Raw genomic sequence first — 17,995 nt, 5'->3', positions numbered from 1 at the left:
GTCCCACCAAGCAGGAAGCCTGTGCTGGCCGCGTTCGTGTAAATGTTACCGGCGCTTCTTGCTTAATAATCACAAGTATAGAGTGTAGGAACAACAGTAATGTATGCAGAATTAGACGGTGTACTGCAAGAGTAGCAAAATTGTGTTACTGTTTCTACAGTTTTTTAATTGGGCGAGTAGGGCGGAGTTTGCCATGGAACTTACTTTTCTCTTCAAGTCAAAGCAAAAAAAACTGTGAACACTCTTCTACTCAGACGGAGTTCGCAATCTATGCAACTCTCGTGCGTAAGAGGCTTGAACGGTGTCTGAGACTCCGCATTGCTGACGGAGCACAGTCTAGCGATTGCATGTTACCACCGATGCTGGGTGACACTGCAGGCTAGTAACCATAAGCCTTTGAGCGTACACGCCCCAGAAGTAAAAATAATTCGAGAAGTCAGCAGGATACCTCTCAGTGGTAACAAAAGCATGGTTCTGTGATCACGAACGTTTCGTAAACGATTCGCCAACTGGAACACCTTCGAAGCAAGAAACAGCGGCAACATATAAGGCTTCGCCAAGCGAGAAAAGTTGCTTCTAGAGTAAGGTAGAGGCTCGGCACATATAGTGAAAAAAAAAGAAATGAGTTAAAAAACCTTCGTGGCAGTAATCGAACACGCAACCTACCTATGACGATGCAGACACTCCACCACTACGCCACGTCGTACCATGCATGCTGCCTGGTAAAAAAACTGGTAAGAAAAAACACACCATTTGGCTTCATGGGTTGGAGTTTAAACACATAAGCAACTTTCGTTTCTGACTAAACCTTATGTCCTCATAATATGAAAACTACTAGCGTCCATGCAGGACAAGCCATAATACCAAGACTCCAAGTTTTTTTCAGAATTCAGAACATAAGAAAGAAAATGTACAAAACCTGGATAATCTAGGGCGGATTATTTGACGTGCGCATAAGATTGATATCGACTCTAAAGCTCAATAAGTACGGGCATGGTTCAATTATTGAGGTGTATTTTCTCGTGCAAGTGACGATATGCAGTGTCCGTGCCAGAGTGTACTAATTTGCATATGTATCCCTACTGAAAAATCCTGTACAAATAGGACCCGTATCATACGATGTTATTGGATACGGGGATTATGGGCCATATGGGGGATACAGGGATTACGGGCCATATGGGGGATACAGGGCTTATGGGGCATACAGGGGTATATGGGCCATACAGGAGTTAAGGGGTTTGTGGGTAATATAGGTGATAGGGGTCCGAGGAATTCTCCGGTCCTGCTGAAAATCATAATATAGTGCAAAAAAGAGAGAACAGTCACACAAAACCACACACTATATAATTTTAAGCAAGCATAAACTAGCCCAAAAACAAGTCCTTCCGCAGAACAACCCCGGTTACTTTGGGCAAGTAGTAAGGGTCATAAGTAATGTTTGCCTAAGCATGGTAATAAGGCTATGCCAGTTTATAAAGTGTAAAAAATATGAATATGCCACAATGGGCAATTTAATGGTGCTTCGAAAGTGCAGTTGATTAAAGGGGTGGAAGTGTTGTATGTAGTGTAGTGTCGGGACATTTGAGAAAAACAAGACAAATATTTTTGCATCCTCGAATTTATTTATATGATCAAACATTTTGCAAGGAAGTGTGTTTATCTTTCTCAGCCTGCTAGGTGCATGCATATCTGCTGGCCGATTCACAAATTTTGCAAAACCATTTGCTTAGTACTGGGCAAACACATGTAGCACTTACTAAATACTTTAGTTATTTGTTTAACTGTAAGTTAAAACATAAAGCAAAATACCATAAAGAGTACTGACACAAAATTTTGTGGCTAATATAGCCTACGACATCGATTCCCTTGAACATGCGTATATCTACAAATTGGATGAACAATTATAGCTCAGATGGCCAATTATATGAATATTAAAGTTTGCGTGCCTGAACCAGTGCTATATGCCGCATCTCGCATCATTGAATCACTGAAAGTGACCTGAAGCTGAGTCCCAACTTCCAGGTGCCACCATTGTTGCCGAGCTCAGAGTTGGCACAGCTACATTATTGACATCATAGTCGTTGTTGCCTTTTGGCCACACTTGTGCTAGCAGGCTACTATTCAGTGACTGCTGTGTCCATGCCTAATGTAAACATGTGGAACGTGAGGATGCCCCAAGAAAATCTTTGCACCCAAACGAGAACGATCAACTTGACGACAACGACATTGTGCTGCATATGCAGCAGCAAAAGAATGTGAGCACATAACGCAGGCAGCACGGAAGTGCGTCAGTGTTCTGTGTGTAAGGAGGAAGAAGAACAATACGCCATAGTGGACCATCTCTTAAGCCAGAAGCGCCGAGCGGGAGCTGTTTGCCCCAGCGGCTTGATTACTGTGTCGGTTGTCACCACCCACTTTCACTATTGATAGACCTGCTGTGCAAGTGCTTACACCTGGAAGCCCCGTTTATGTGTACCATTTAGCACACTAGCTGGCATATATTTGTTGCATTCCGTGGCTCGTGTTCTCAGAGCTGTGCCAAGATAAAACTAGTCTGTAATAAACAGACAGCAATTGTCCATCTGTCCCATGCTGCAGCAAGCAATCCGCCACATTGTGACTAATAGGCTGTCAACAATGTTAATATTGCAAGACAAAAATTTGCGTCAGTACCTCTTTAAGCAATATTCACTAGCCACAACATCCGAATTTCTCACTGTCAGGGCCCCGTTCAGGGGCACCTGTTTGTCCTCTTGATGCACAAATACTCCAACACGGGGCTACTATGAGGCTCTTGTTCTGAAGCTGAAGGACACTCCACAGGAGCTTTGTGGCCTCCTTGCATCACGACCGCAGCCTCGCCCACTGCTCCTTCTTCTGCCTCTCAAATGAACCTGCAGGAGAAAAATGTCTCTGTGATCGTTTTTTCTGGTGTGGGAGTTAACATCGTTACACTCACTCTCAAATTATTGCTTTAAAACTTAAAACTTACTAGCACAACTACTTCAAAGAACAAAGTTTCAATAGTGAAAACTGATCCAAGAGGTTCCACAATTTTGAATTCAAACAGGTAAATAGAAGGTCTCACAGAAGAATATGCGTGGAGCTCTAGGCACGTGCATGAGTTGTGATCTGTGGTCTTAGCACAGCATTTAGAAGGGCACATGTCTTTTCTACTGAGAACGAAAAATGGGGTGAAAAATGTGAAGTAAACAATAAGTAGGGGTACACAAATATTCATATTTTTGAATATCTTTTGAATAATGTTTGCTATTCGATTCAATTTGTACTGCAAATTTTGCTATTTGAACTATTATAACTTACCAGAGACAAAACAAAGTCAATGTCTGACTGATAGGGACCCTCCAAATTTTTAATATGTTTCACCTCATCACACTCATATTGCGTGAAAGCTGCCTTTCTGGCTCTGCTACGGTCACAAATGTACTGACTCTAGAAAAGGTTGATCCTAACAAGGAGATGATAGGTGTGGCAGAGGCAAGGGCTTATTTATAGTGGTTGTTGACCTGAAATTTGATCAATTCTTCGGCTGCATGAAATCGTGCATATAAACACATTCGTGCATACATAAATTCAATTGTGCAGTGCCTTATTCTTTATAAGGCAACTACGAAATGCCACCTTACCAACACTTATCAATTTTGCCAAAAGGAAGACTTTCATCTCATAAGAATAAACATTGGAAGCCTCTCCAACTTTTTTCTAGAATTTCACATGAAGTATTTGAAAAAAATTCTAGAAGTATACAAGAAATTTCAGAAAAATATTCAATTTGCACACACACTTCAATATTAGAATTCACTTTGGCACACATACTATAACAATAAAGTTCAAGAGAAGTGGGAAAATCAGAAATAGTTGAGCATTTTATCGGACACTTGTGCCACAGAGAATTATTCTCCTTGTTCTTCAAGCACTTTGAAGATGTTGAAGCAGGCAAAACCATATAAAGCATAGCCAATTAAGGGCACACTTGCACCAGAGAGAGCTTTTCCTCCTGTTTTTCAAATGCCTTGACGGTAACATTTAATGTCCAGCAATTTAAGGGCCCCGGTCATCTACTGTCATCACTTAAATCGTTTTCAAATTGTTCTTATAAAGTGTAGCAGATGGCAGATATACAGGAATTAGGCATACTAAAATGGGCATTTCTTTCACAAATTCAGTATAGTATACACAACACTCTCCATGAAGCAATTTAAGTCGCCCAGGAACCCTTTTCGGGCATGGTCAGAAAATGCTGCCGAGGGTAGTCGAGGCACCTGAGAGCATGTGAGACAGACATAATAGGGCAACACGCAGCTTGTTATTCATAATTTATTATCAGTCACCTGAAAAACGCTGTTTCTCCTGAACAAATAAGGCTCCGAATTCAACTGACTGCGCTTCAAGTGCAATGTGTACAACCGAAACCGGAGGCTGCCACATGCCCCTGCACCTGTTCGTGATTACACTGAAAAGAAGCCCCATGTTTGAAGAAAAAAAAGGGGGGGGGGAATAAAAATAAAAGAGCTCAAGTTTAGAACGCACGTTGATAAAAAGGCATAGCTTCTTGTCCCCCAGTCATCCCCTCCCGCGTGGCTTTGAGTGAGCTCACTCGAACGAAAGGTAAAAGAAAGTACGTAAAGCATGTGACGAATTCCTGTAGCTCCGCTAGTACTTCGCAGATTGCAAAATTTTTTCCAACAGTCGATTTGGGATGAATAAGTTTCTCTAATGAAGACATTTGATGATTACTTGGAAAGGCTTTTCAGGGCTTCTTCATTACAAGGCAATGCGAACATGTGCCTGTAACATGAAGGTAGGAACTCTTCAACCTGATATGGTTTTGTTATGGCACAACGTAGTCATCACAATTCCAGCTTCCAGTTTTAAATTTAGTCGACCTGTTCCAAAACTTTACCCACTGTACAAACCACACCTTTAAATCAGTAAACTATTCAAAAATGAAGAAAATTCAATTATTATGTGAGCAAATACAGTACATGGATATAAAAAAGATAAGTGCAAGCAGCAGGAGTGTAAATGGCATGCATAAGGAATGTCGTGGAACTGGTAGAGATTAGTATTAATGCATCAACAGCAAACAAAACAAAAATTTTCAAAAAAAAAAGCACAGCTGCCTACTTTGTTGTTTATGAGGGCCAGAACTGTAAGCGGCAGTCCCATCACTGGGTGCTGCCCCTCGAAAAGCAAAAAAAATTTATACTTAAGTCAGCTATAAAATAAGGTGATTCCACACAAGCATGCAACCACAGCTGACACAAATGAGCACTTAAACAGCATTAAAAAAGAAGCGCCCAAGCACAGCCCCTAATGAGCCCTTTGCAGCTACACGAGCTATCAATAGCTGTTTCTCTGAAGCATGCATGCTCCTGCACCCTCCTCTGAAAGAAGGCACCGCGCAATAGCCAGCATGCTTCACACCAAATGCTGGTGCAAAAGCCCCCCCCAAAAAATGAGAACTCAGGACACAATGTCATGTGGAAGCCGCTACAGTGCTATGAGAAAAGCATGCAAGAAACTTATTCATTTCAAGCCTTTGCCTTTATTTTGCTATGCATGGATGAGTCATGTCAATATTCCTCGAACCAGGGTGCAAATGGCAACTATTGGCACCCTTGTTCAAGAATTATAGCAATTGAGAATCGATATTAGCAGTTACCTCTTTTGGATTCAATCTCACTTAACTCTACAAAACAAAACGCTGGTTAAAGCAAATGTGAGTGCTCCCAAGAGTGAAGGGTTTTTGTGTTGTTAGTGACTAATGACGAAGTCTGGTGAGTCAACTTACGAGTCCATTAAAATATGATTATCTTTTTCACCTATAGTTTCAGTGCTCCATAAAAGCAATATATTGCATAATAGGTGCTCCAGCTGGCACCTTGCAGTGTCTCGTGGCAGTGTAGCGGCCTCCCTCCACATGGATTTGCGCCTTTAGCTCTCAATTTTCACAGCTCACACATATCTCAATGCACAAGCATTTGTGCACCGACTCAATATTTATAGCTGAGAGGCCAGAACTACAAGTAGGGGGGGGGGGGGGAGTCGAGGTTCTTTGACATGCCCTCCTGTGAATTTCTTCCCGGGACATTCTCATAAATTATCTGAGGTGCCATCTCTTTGAATAGAGATTACCTTACTGGGTCGCAGTCACTATATAAAGGTCTGAGATTAAAAGGTTGTAACTGCAGCACCAATTATGCAACACATTACTGTTAAGGAGCATTGAAACCATGTGTGGAAAAGATCATCAACTGGAGCACCAATTATACAACATATTGCTATTAAGAAGCATTGAAACCATGTGTGGAAAAGATCATCATATTTTAACGGGCTCGGAAGTCGACTCACCAGACTTGTCAGACTTCCATTGAGCCGCGAGTCTGAGTCAATGCGAGTATGAGTCTACTAGTAAGGCTTAAGGAAAAAATATATTTTATGAGTGAGTGTGAATGATTCGCAGATTTCTTTTTAACCTATGCAGGGTGCTGCTCAATATAAGCACGCAGAGACAGGGTAAATGCAGAAGTGGTTCAGTTGGTAAGGCAATGTGTTATGATATAGAAGAGTTCTTCGGTTGTCCAGAGAAGTGTTACATTATTAAGTAGTACCATCGGTCATCTTACATCACTGCCGAGAAAAACACTGGCCAGAAAAAATTTGAAACAATGCAGTGTGATGTTTCGCATACCAAACAGCTTCTAATAGCACCTTATTAGGGCATCAGTCAGTCAGTCTATGATGAAGATTTTATAGATGATGCTGTGCAGTCATTGAAGAGGTGTTTTGAAAGAGAGTCTCATACAGTGACACTGAGGAGTAACAAGTATTCACCGACTGCAGCAGGGGAGCCCCTGGTCAATACTGCAGTCTACATGGAGGGACTAGTCGGGCTGGTGACGGAATCATTGCTTGAAGCATTGAATAATCTGGAGTGCCTGAGTTTCATGCTTGTGATGAGCAATACTTGATTGTTTCACAATAATTGTTAAACCCATTTGAGTTGTCCAGTGATTTAACTAGCCATTCATTTAGAATAAAATATTGCAATGGCAATTATATGGACACTTTCAACAGCTGCTACCATTGAACATAAGGGCGCAGTTACGAGTGCTGGTGCGTGCTATTTGGATAAATATTACTACACGGCTTGTTTACGTGGTGTGCTTTCAGCACTTTCTATTCGTTGAGACTACCGACAGCACAAAAACCCACTCACTCTCAGAAGCACTGACATTGACTTTAACCAGTGTTTCGTTTTGTGAAATTGAATCTGAAGAGTTAAGTGGTAATCTTTCTATAGCATTCCCATTTGCTCCTATTTCCTTCATTGCTTCATGCTTGTAACAATACTCTGAGCTCAGACTTTATCTTTGGACCCCAACCGGCATTTGCTGGCATGCTTAAACAGGGGTGCAACAGCCAAAATACCATTTAGAGCAATTTTTGGAGCAGCAAAATGTTACTTTTGGAGCACTAAATTCCAAGTTCGGAGATGGTTATGGAAAAAAAGAACATGCATTTTTATCATGACATAGCGAATTTGGAGCACTATAAAAAAGGCGGCTTACATTTAGAGAAAAACATGTATAAACAACTCAACATAACCTAAATTATGTAGTGTGAGCATAGTATTTACTACTACTTCAATGAAGGTAGTATTTTGAACCACCTCTCTAAGGAACCCATGATAAAGTCCATATTAGCATTTACTGCACCTGTTAAATCAATTGACAAACTCTGAGAATTTCAATATCAATCTGCCGATATTGTGAGCTTGAAATTTGGAAGATTAGTAAAAACGAGAACTAGAGGTGGTAAAAAAAAATTGGCGCACAATTTAGTTTATTTCTGTAGAGAAGCATAAATGTCACACACTGCTTCAAATGATTGCCAGTAGCTTATTTACACGTCGGTAACTATACTGGTACTCAGAATTTAACGGTGTACAAACGCATGAGTAACTGAGCAAAATGTGAGGTGTCCCAGTATCGCGAACAGCCCCTTGTAAATCTCAACACGCTTTTTCGCGGGCACCGGTCTAGCGCGGCAAAGGTGACTCAAGCAGCTTTAGAACCAAAGACAACAAGTTTGCTAACCACTCACCACCCCCTTCCAACCCACCCTTTTCAGCATGGGGCTATGTGCCGCTTCGGCTACCTTGCAAGACGAGTTTGACCAGATAAAGTAACAACGGCGTACGCCTGTTGCCCGGCGACGGTACTAGATATCTATCGCCAAGACCGTGGCAAGGACTCAGCTTCCAGCCAAAATTTGTTATGTGCCACTGCTAAGGTAATCAACGCCGGCATTTGCAGCACGTCGAGCTTGTTCGAGCCTTAATAAGCCATAGCCGCGTTTCTGGCAAGAGAACTTACATTTTCCGCGAAGGGTTGGTGGCTACACCAACACATCTTTGTTTTAAAGTTCTGCCGTCCCGCCGATACGTATCTGTTGTGGTCAGCGGACCGATAGGCATGCAGTGTTGTTACTTTATCTGGTCGATCACGTCTCACGAGCATAGGGTGGGTGGCTAGATTATTTTAGGTATATTCTAGGCACTTTACTTCGGGTCTGCGCGCTTTGACTGATGGCGCAAAGCTGCAGGTGGCCGACATGGCCTGCACTGCTCACCGCAATTAGTACACCTGAAAAAAAAATTGAGGCTGGCTGGGCATTTTGGCGCAGCGTGGTGCAATTTTAACAATTTCACGGGTTTGGCGCAGCTCGGTGCAACAATCGGGAATTGTATCAAATTGGCGCGATTGGCGCAGCTGTTGCACCCCTGCTAAAAGGACCTGATGTTAAACTGTTCAAGCTTTAGCAGTGCATTTTGGGGGCTGTTAAGTCAGCCATTGGAGTCTACCCGGTTACTGCCTCCAATTAAGGGGTAGCAACAATAACTTTTCTGCACCATGTATCTACTTTTCCATTACTGAATAAGACAGCTCTGCAGGTGTATGTAAACACTGCCTTATTTCAGAGCACTGTGTCGATTACAGAAGACCGGCAAGTCCCAGACTTCCACGTATTTTTTACCCTATTGTAATCATTTTTAAGCATGTAATAATGATAGCAACCAGAAGTTTATACTAATTTGATCAGAGCCTTGTGTTCTATTGACCGAACCAAAGAATGGTTTATTTTATTTAAAAAATTGCATTTTTTGCTCCTGTACATGATTTTGGACATTTTGCACACTTTCTTTTAGATCAAATGAAAGTTATTCTAAAAGATCAAGTTCAGTTCAGTACACCACCATGTGTTGCTTGAGTATGTGCACAAACAATCAGCATGACATCTTTTGCCATTTCAAAATTATCATACTGACATAACGAAAAATGACATTTCGAGAAGATGGAGCTCTACTTATGCAATGAAAATTGCAGTTTTTTCTGTGCTGACCTATTTTATTAGTGTGCCACCTTATCTATTTCACTGTGTCTGAGTTCGGTAAATGCGTAAACATTACTAGTTGGACAGCTTTTTTTTTTCGCTAAAGAATGCTAAACTTCATGCTTTTCGTCAATTTACAAAGAAAATAAGCTACAAATGCTACAAAAGCTACAATAAGCTACAAAAGGGCCATTTACTTTCAGGTCGCTTGTTTCAGTTGATTAAAAAAAGATACGCAGGATGAGGACAATACTGTAATATCTCAAGCAAGCGCCCCCAACCAAGCTAGTTCCATCCTCTCTCTTTCAAGATATTCAAAACATGCATGAACAACTGAGCAAGCACTCCCCCCCCCCCCCGCCTTCCTGCCATTTCTGCAGTTTCCTTTACTTTCTTTATTTAGAAGCGCAACGAGGTTGCAGAATCATAGTGAATTCATGCATATTTATTAAAGTGTATCAGTTTCGTTGGAAGCACTTGCGACTTTTTCACCACAATCTTGATTTTTGATGCAAGACCGAGCAAGAACCCCACCCCCCCCTCCGATTCTCATCACCTTCACCATAGTGGGAGCACTTGCTCAGGATTGCACGGTACATGAAAAACGTGGAAAAAGAATCTGCTTTCATATCAAGCAAACAATAAAAAGTACTTTATTCTAATTTTTGCTTGCCCTGCTTTCTTCATACACAGAATTATTAACATAACCCTTACAAATATTATTCAGTTCTGCACACCATTTCGCAATAGAATATGCTGCCCACTGATATTGTGAACTCCTCTTCTGTCAAATTTATGAACAGAATTCAGAACTTATATGAACACCTTGCTTACTGTACAATGTGCATATTTATTGCTCTTACTTGCTTTGTACATAAGGTCTATTTATTTTCCTCACATTTTTGTGTATTCAAGTTCAACCCATTCCTGCATGGGCCTGAGAAGAGGCCTGCAGTATGTCAAAATAAAATAGGAATAAGCTACTTTGAAATTCAGATAAACTTGGTTCCCTACACTGACAGACACACGTAGGTTCAACCCTGTTCAAGAAGCATGAAGTTGGCAGACTTGTCAATTAATCTGCCCATTGAAAACATCAATGCTACTGAAAGCTAAATTTCTTAACAGTACACACTTGCCTGATAGCTTCCTTTGGAAGCATATGAAGCCCTGTCAAGGTGAGGCATCATTGGGAAGGACTGTGGCAGCGGCTCAGAAAGTGTAATACTGGTTGTGATGCTGCAATGGCTGAAGTGAAATATAGGCCGTGGTGGTGGTAACAGCAGCTGCAGTGTTTGTGCCGAAGGAGCCTGACCTGGAGGATATGACTGAAACCTAAAGGGTGACAGATAATAGGTATTAAGAAATCATGAAAAAGAATGTTCACTACATTATAGAAATTTGCAACTTAGAGTGATGGACAGCTGAGCTTGTTGGTAGAGATTTGTGATGGACTTCTGTGAACATAATAAGCGAGAAGCGTAGCATGTAACGGGTGTGTCGCGGGTAGTCCTTACATTCACAACATAGCTCAGGGGCTAAAGAAAGTGATAAATAGACACAACATCAATGCATTATGGCCACCAATAGACTAGGTACTAGGCGAGATATAATGTCATGCTGAAAAACAATGAGAGGGGACAAGAAGCTGGACTCACATTTGTTTCGTAAACACACCAAAAGTTTTGTTGATTACCATACAGGCGTAAAGTAAAATGTTCCTTTTAGCTTCGGCCATACCTACATAGGGCAGATGGGCCAGTGTTAACTATAGATGAATGAAAAAAAAAGAGAGCGCGAACTACAGGCTCACCAAAAATTCTATCTTTAAATTGTCGAAGGTGTGTTGAAAGCACAGGCCGACCAAAAAAAAAAATGTGAAGCTCACTCAATCACAAAATGTATTTGCACATATGGCTCATTCAGATTCTCATTTATGGCCCAATCCAAGTTTGAGTCACTCGGCTTGTGAGGGAGTTTGCCGACCTATGGCTGAGAGGGGTTCTGAAGTCTGCCATTCCTTTCCTCCAAAGCCTCTATTTGTTGCTCAATCCACTCGTTCCATTGTAAAAATTTTCTGGAGGAGGCTCAATCAAACAAGCTTCTAATTGCCAGAGCCATCTTACAGGGCTCTTTTTCTTTCTTGAATTACTGCCTTCTGCGACTTTTTTTTTTGGAGGGGTGGGGTGGTCTTGGGAGTGTATATATAAACCCAAAATATTACCACTCAGTAGAGATGCTCTAAATGCCAAAAAATTCACAGTAAGCACTCCTAACAGAGCAAGCACCTCCCTACTTTCTTGCTAAATAGAGGTGCTAAATAAGTAGCCTCTTCTCCTCTACCACCATCTTCACTGTTTTCATTTCCCGAGTGAATGCGAAATAAAACCGTGTATGCATGGGCATTCAAGAAAGTGCTTAGGTAGATGCACAGATGTGCATTTTTTATTCTCAGTGATTCTTCCACTTCCATGTTAAATATTGACCGATGACTGAGCAAGGGCCTACTCTTCAAACCTTGTCGAATTATCATTCACTCTCCAGGAGCACTTGCTGAGAATTTTTCGATAAACACAACATACTACGAAGTCTGTACTTTCCAGTAACACGTACCTAAAAACTAGAGTGGCAGTAACTACTTTACTAAGTCATATATTACTTCATAGGTAGCCGTGAATAGTCACCTGAATATTATACTGTCTGCTGTGTTGCTGACCGCCACAGCTGTATGTGCTCCTTAATTTATAACTATGCAATAGTTGCACATCATATTTGCAGACTGATGTTTATGCAGTGATTTAGCCACATGAATTTATGCAAATCATTACAAAATTAACTGCTTCATGAACGTAACAAACATACAGTCAGCATGAGTATAACTTGAGAAGCTTGCTTTGGCATGTTGACACTCCAGAGGTACATTTCAGCTCATAAAATACAATGCCTATATTTTTCAAAGTCAAAATGGCCCCCGAATAAAAAGCAATTAAAATTTCATGATGCAACACATATGTGTTGTACGATTTCTTTAGTGTGCCCGTCTATCTTATGAGGTCCCAGCTTTCAGTTTTTTACGCAAAGCACCCATGTAAGCATGCCTCGGATAAGTGTGAAGTGTGTGCTAGAATTCAATTTCAGGGTTCTGAGCAGTGCAGTGCAGCTGAAATTCATCGAATATTGAGAAATGTGTACAGCACCACTTTCAATACATAACAGCAAGGCACTACAATACTGTAGGAAATTAGAAGCATGATGCACAATATTTACAATGCAGACTGACTGGGAATGAAGCAAGTGTAAAACAATGATTTTGTTGACTGAACGGATCAGATAATTCGGGAAAATCATTGGGTCAGAATTTTTGGGCTGAGTAATTCATTTCCCAAAATATTGCAGTCAACTCAATACAGCACACATGGTATACCATGGTTGGACACAGAGTGAGACTCTAGTGCTGCAAACTGCGTGCAGTCAGTTCCTAAAATGCTGACTGGTCATGAAAACAAAATGATAAACGGGTGCCATTTTGACATTTCTCTGGCACTACCATGATCTACTCCAGAACTGAAGGTGCAATACAAACAGTGAAAGCATTCGATGAGCGCAAAAAAATTCAAGTGAACCTTCTTCAAGAAGAAGTGCATGGCTGCTGTGTTTGGGGAAATAAATGGTGGTGTTTCCTTGATAAAATAGGTGAGGCATAAACCCACAAAGGCTCATGAGATTTGCCATCTGCATCGGCTCCTAGTTAAAGATATCCGTGGCACGCTGTTTCGCTGGCCGCGCTTTTGGAGACGTAGACAGGGCTTTTCTTTCAATTGTGTTGCAATCTAGTAATTTGCACCATCATAGTCGGCTGTGCAGATGTCGAAAATAGTGCCGAATGGGAAAAAATGTTCAGATTTCCTTGGAACAAAGACATAAAATTGAAGTGGATTTTGTGGAGAGATATGGAGAGTGGTATACCCTTTGGATGCCTAGCGTAAGGTGAGTAATATTTATCGACAATCCTGCATGGATGGTTTCGTTTGACACATTCGGTATTTATGTACAGGCGCTCCAAGAAAAGATCCATAGCAGGTTGACTACGTGCCATCAACATATTGGCACGTCGAAAGAGAATCTAAGGCGCCAAGACTGAAGTACAAAAGTCATTTGGATGTGTAGTTTTCATCATCACAACCACAATCACTATCTACACAGCTACGACAAGCATACGGCATTTGCTTTAAAATGCACGGCCGCTATGCAACGTGCAGCCAGCTCTGAGCATGATACAGAAAATAGCAAGACAGAGCAGCCAACAGCCACACGATATCATGCCAGGGGTGACACCGTGGAATCCACGGCACCAATTGCAGTGATGTATACACAATTAGTAGTGGTTAAGAAGGCGACGACTTCGCACCAGTTGGAAAAAATGATGTGTCAGTAATGCTATGTAGACAAGAAAGGGCGCTCCACTATCCTATTTATAGAACAGGTATACAATGTGTTGCTAGTGATTTCAACTGTTCCTCAAAGGATTCATTCCGTAGTAGTCAATTTATTCATACCTGATCTGGTGCACATGCGAGCAGGACAGGTAACAAGCCTTAACAAACACGGTGCCTGACTATGAGGTGAGCATTGCCTAGACCAGCTTGTTCACTAAAACGATGTAATGCCGAAACGCCTAAGAAGCTCAACTTTACTAAATAAAAGTCGCTGCCATTCATGCACATTTGAACATTTTACCAGGCCGTCACCGCTGAACACGTAGTTTTAGTAACATATGATACTCACTGCACATGATGAACGTTGATACAAGATACTATATATCCAACAATCTGAGACAGCGACAGTGTTTCAATTGCAAATGCAAAAACAGCTGAGCGCCCTCACTGAAGCAAACACGTAAAAATAAGCACATTAGTCGGTGATGTGCATTAATAGCATGTGTAAAATTAGTTCAAAGACGTGACAACCAAGGCCACGCCACTTAAAAGAAAACACATAATTGTGATAGCACATACAGTCAGTTGTTTGCCACTTCAAATGAAAATATTATTTGGCAATCACAGCACATGCTTCTCTTTTGTGGTCAGTCGTAGGTGCAGCCGTGCTATTGTGTGCTAGAAATTTGCAGCATATGCATTGGGTTACCATGAAGAAAGCGAGTGACACGGATAAACGCCAATACTCAAGGAGGGATGCAGCACACGGAGAGCCATTGAAATGGTAGCTGGTGCAGACTGCATGCATCCCATGAGCCTTTGCAAGTTTATGCCTCACTAATTCATGGGACATGGCATGACCCTCACTGCAGTATTGTAGGTCTAACTCTCAAATGTCTACAGAGTGCAATTAGGAATAAGCAAAGAGAGATGTCATAAGTGACACTGTCTTTTTTTTTTTCATGACAACATGGGGCCACAGAGGAAGCAGCGGGAAGTTCAGTCGCCCAACGCCCTACAGACCTAACTTAGCTATCTCTGATTGCCATATTTTTGCTAACATGAAATGCTGGCTAGGAGGCCTGTGCTTCCACCCAGTCCTGTTCTTCGCTCTGCTGCTTGATGCAGACTCGCTTACTGAACTTCTAGGCGGAGAGTAAAGGAAGTTGCAAGGCAGACAGTTCTGATGAAGCCCTTGATCAACATTTGTTGGGCTGAATACTAAATCACTGAGAATCTTACATTACTAAGTCAAAAGTGTAGTTGCTAAGTATTAGTGCTGTTCTTTTTCTTTGTAAGAATCATCCTGGCAAAACTGACCTATTTACGTGTGGTGCCAGTATTGTTATTAATTTTTTCTGTACCATTCTCCTTTCTTGTAATTCCACTGCAGCTTGGGCTATGCTAGGCTGCAGTATTGTGAATAAACAAATTAATGAGTTGGTGCTACACACTGACAAATGTCTGAATCAAAATGGCAAGTATGTACAGATGTAGCTGGTATATGTACCTAAACGTTTCAAATGAAGCAGTCTTCATTTTCGCTCTGGTTACTACTTCACGACCGAACAGAACTTGAAAAAAAAATCCAACATAGAATGAGTGGCCCTTGCCTAGCCAATTAGCACAAATGTACTTGAATGAGCGACTATTGTATAGACGTGCGGCTTCTGAAAGCAACCAGGACATTGGAAGTTAGCATTTTGTATATGTTGTTAAAATCAGTTTTACTATTAAACCACATTTACCTTCCAAGTTCTGACGTTCTTTTCACAGTCACTCTGGTAGAAACGATTGTGTTGCACGGCGAGTCGTTTTTTTCTCCATCTGCACGAGGTGAGTAAAAATACTTTAATCAGAGAACACATAAAGTTGGAGAGCAGGCTACTATAAATAACCACACAGAAATGAAAACGTAGAATGTGTGACTATTACATGCGAACAATAAATAAATGCAATGTAGTGCAGGTTGGCCATCAGGAATAGCGACGTCGACTTGTTCATATATTAATAACTCTACCGGTGTCACACTGGACGTTTCCAGCGCCATCAGGGCCGACCCGAATGTGGTTTTTGATCGCGATCAACAGTGCCAGTTACAACTTATGTCACTGTGCAGCCGCACATAATACATTTTAATCCAGATCAGTCATGATTGCGATCGAAAGATCCCATGGGACACGAGTGTGCGGTATCAGGTGCAGCATTCCAACATACACAACACACACGGATAAAATGTGCCACATAAAAAATAAAACACACACGCACTCAAACATGTTTTCGTTGTGCCTTCCTTTGTTCGCCTAAACGCACGCCAGCGAAAACGTCATGGAAAATAAAACGACACTCACCTCAAAGAAGGTGGACATCCCTGTAATAGCAGCTCTTCTTGATGTCCTTACCCGGCTCACTTTGTCGATAAAGGCCTTTTTTGCCATATCGGCAACGCTCAGCGGAATGAAGCATTTCTCGAGGTTGTCCACAACGGCGCGGTAACCGTCTTCGCAAACGACGAACGTGACTTTTGGTGCACCCCGCATTTCAAATGACTCTTCACGGTTTTACTGAACCACATCTGTTTCACACCTGCCGCACAGTTCAATGAGGCATAGAGGCTGCACACAGGAAACGTTTAAACCCGGTAGCACAAGACAAGCAACAAACCCCATCGCACAACTTGCAAGCGCCATATTGACGACGAATGACTCCAAAATGGGCTTGTCTTGGCCGCTTGTGGTTAACCGACTCTCCTGAAGTTACAATGAAAAAAAAACTTGAGGCGAGAAAGAAAAAACTCGTTGACACAATTTCAAATCCATAAATTCACGTTTTTTCGCGCGCATAAAAAAGCGTGCAGTAAGTTTGATTGGTCTCATTAGTTTTTTTTTTCATGCAACCAAAAATTTGTATTTTGGCTTCCGTAGTGCGGCTGTCAGCTGGTGTTGACTTATGGCTCGTAAACATCCAGTCGCGCAAAATTGCAAATGGCAGTTAAGCATTCTGCAATGATCCCGTTGATTCTCATCGACGCAGTAACAAACTGGACCTACCTACAGCGGAGAGCATGTGAAAAAAAAAAAGCTTTTTTGAACTTCACTAAGCTTCCCAGCGGATTATTGTTCAGCAGCATGCCGTGACGGCATGCGTTAACTGGCGTACATAAGCATACATAATCGCCGAAAGAACGCCACCAGTACACACAGCTTCGAGGAGACCAACAGAAAAAAAAACACATCAAAGATAAAATTCATCCGTGTTATTCTAGATTAACGACGAAAGCATAAAGCGCAGACACGCGAGATGTTGACTATTTTTTGTTCAATACACAGGGTAATGGTAGAGATATTCTCGTCTGGGCCCCGTAATTAATGTGTGGTGTTTAGAATTTTTTCACGAGCCGTAAGTGTTACATAGATGAGTATTCAGCTGACCTTACTGTATCTGTAAGCATTAATATATTCTTTATCTTGTATATGCATATGCCAGAATTCAGCGTAAGTAATAGTATAAAAACAGCTGAGCTGTGGAGAAGAATTATCTTTGGCTAAGTTGTAAATTATGCGTAAAGCTCTGTTTTGAATAACGTGGAGCTTCTTTAAAGTGCTGCTAGTAGGAAGAACAATTAAAACGTGAGACAGCTAAACGCACGAGACTGGCCTGCACATCCCTCAGCAACATTTATGGTAACCAAACACCTAGAGTTTTACATGGCTGGCACAATTTTTATGTTTCTAGAGCTGCAAGTCAGTGATTCCTGTCATAGCACATGCTTTACCCCGTGGCAAAAAGTGATCCCTCTCGTATTAGCCACAACAATTTTTAGTGCACTTTTTCCAGTTACGCTTCATTTTTACTAACCGAAAATTCTACGAAGATTACGATATTACTTGACGCAAATTCTACGCGCAGCTTCTTGTTGAAGCAAAGCTAACTGCAGCCACATGCACTCCGCAGTTGTAGAAACATAACATTAATTTGCTACATGTTGCCACTAAAACTGCCAGTGCTCAAGCTTCACGCACAACACTATGTGCGTTCAAGGAGCTGCGAACTAAGTGGAACGCCTACAGCCACTTTACGACAATCGAAGCCTGCCGCACTGCATGTGCACAAACTTCACCCATAAGCAACGAAAGCGA

The 17,995-nt window shown here is 41.6% G+C and overlaps 2 long non-coding RNA genes across 2 annotated transcripts; both read right to left on the bottom strand.

Moving 5' to 3' along the window:
• Positions 1–1,602: 1,602 nt before the first annotated feature.
• LOC142785032 (uncharacterized) lies at positions 1,603–10,625 on the bottom strand. Its single transcript, XR_012888826.1, has 2 exons — positions 10,560–10,625; positions 1,603–2,894 (listed from the first exon to the last, which is right to left on the bottom strand). It is a non-coding gene; the product is annotated as an uncharacterized LOC142785032 (long non-coding RNA).
• A 28-nt stretch (positions 10,626–10,653) lies between these two features.
• On the bottom strand, positions 10,654–16,512 carry LOC142785049 (uncharacterized). The gene is made up of 3 exons (XR_012888835.1): positions 16,208–16,512; positions 15,605–15,683; positions 10,654–10,755 (listed from the first exon to the last, which is right to left on the bottom strand). It is a non-coding gene; the product is annotated as an uncharacterized LOC142785049 (long non-coding RNA).
• Between the last annotated feature and the right edge of the window lie 1,483 nt (positions 16,513–17,995).

The sequence above is a fragment of the Rhipicephalus microplus genome, unplaced genomic scaffold (assembly GCF_043290135.1).
Source record: "Rhipicephalus microplus isolate Deutch F79 unplaced genomic scaffold, USDA_Rmic scaffold_17, whole genome shotgun sequence".
Classification (NCBI taxonomy): Eukaryota; Metazoa; Arthropoda; class Arachnida; order Ixodida; family Ixodidae; genus Rhipicephalus; species Rhipicephalus microplus.
The sequence above is the reverse complement of the archived record's forward strand: the minus strand, read 5'-3'. Positions and strand labels throughout refer to the sequence as shown.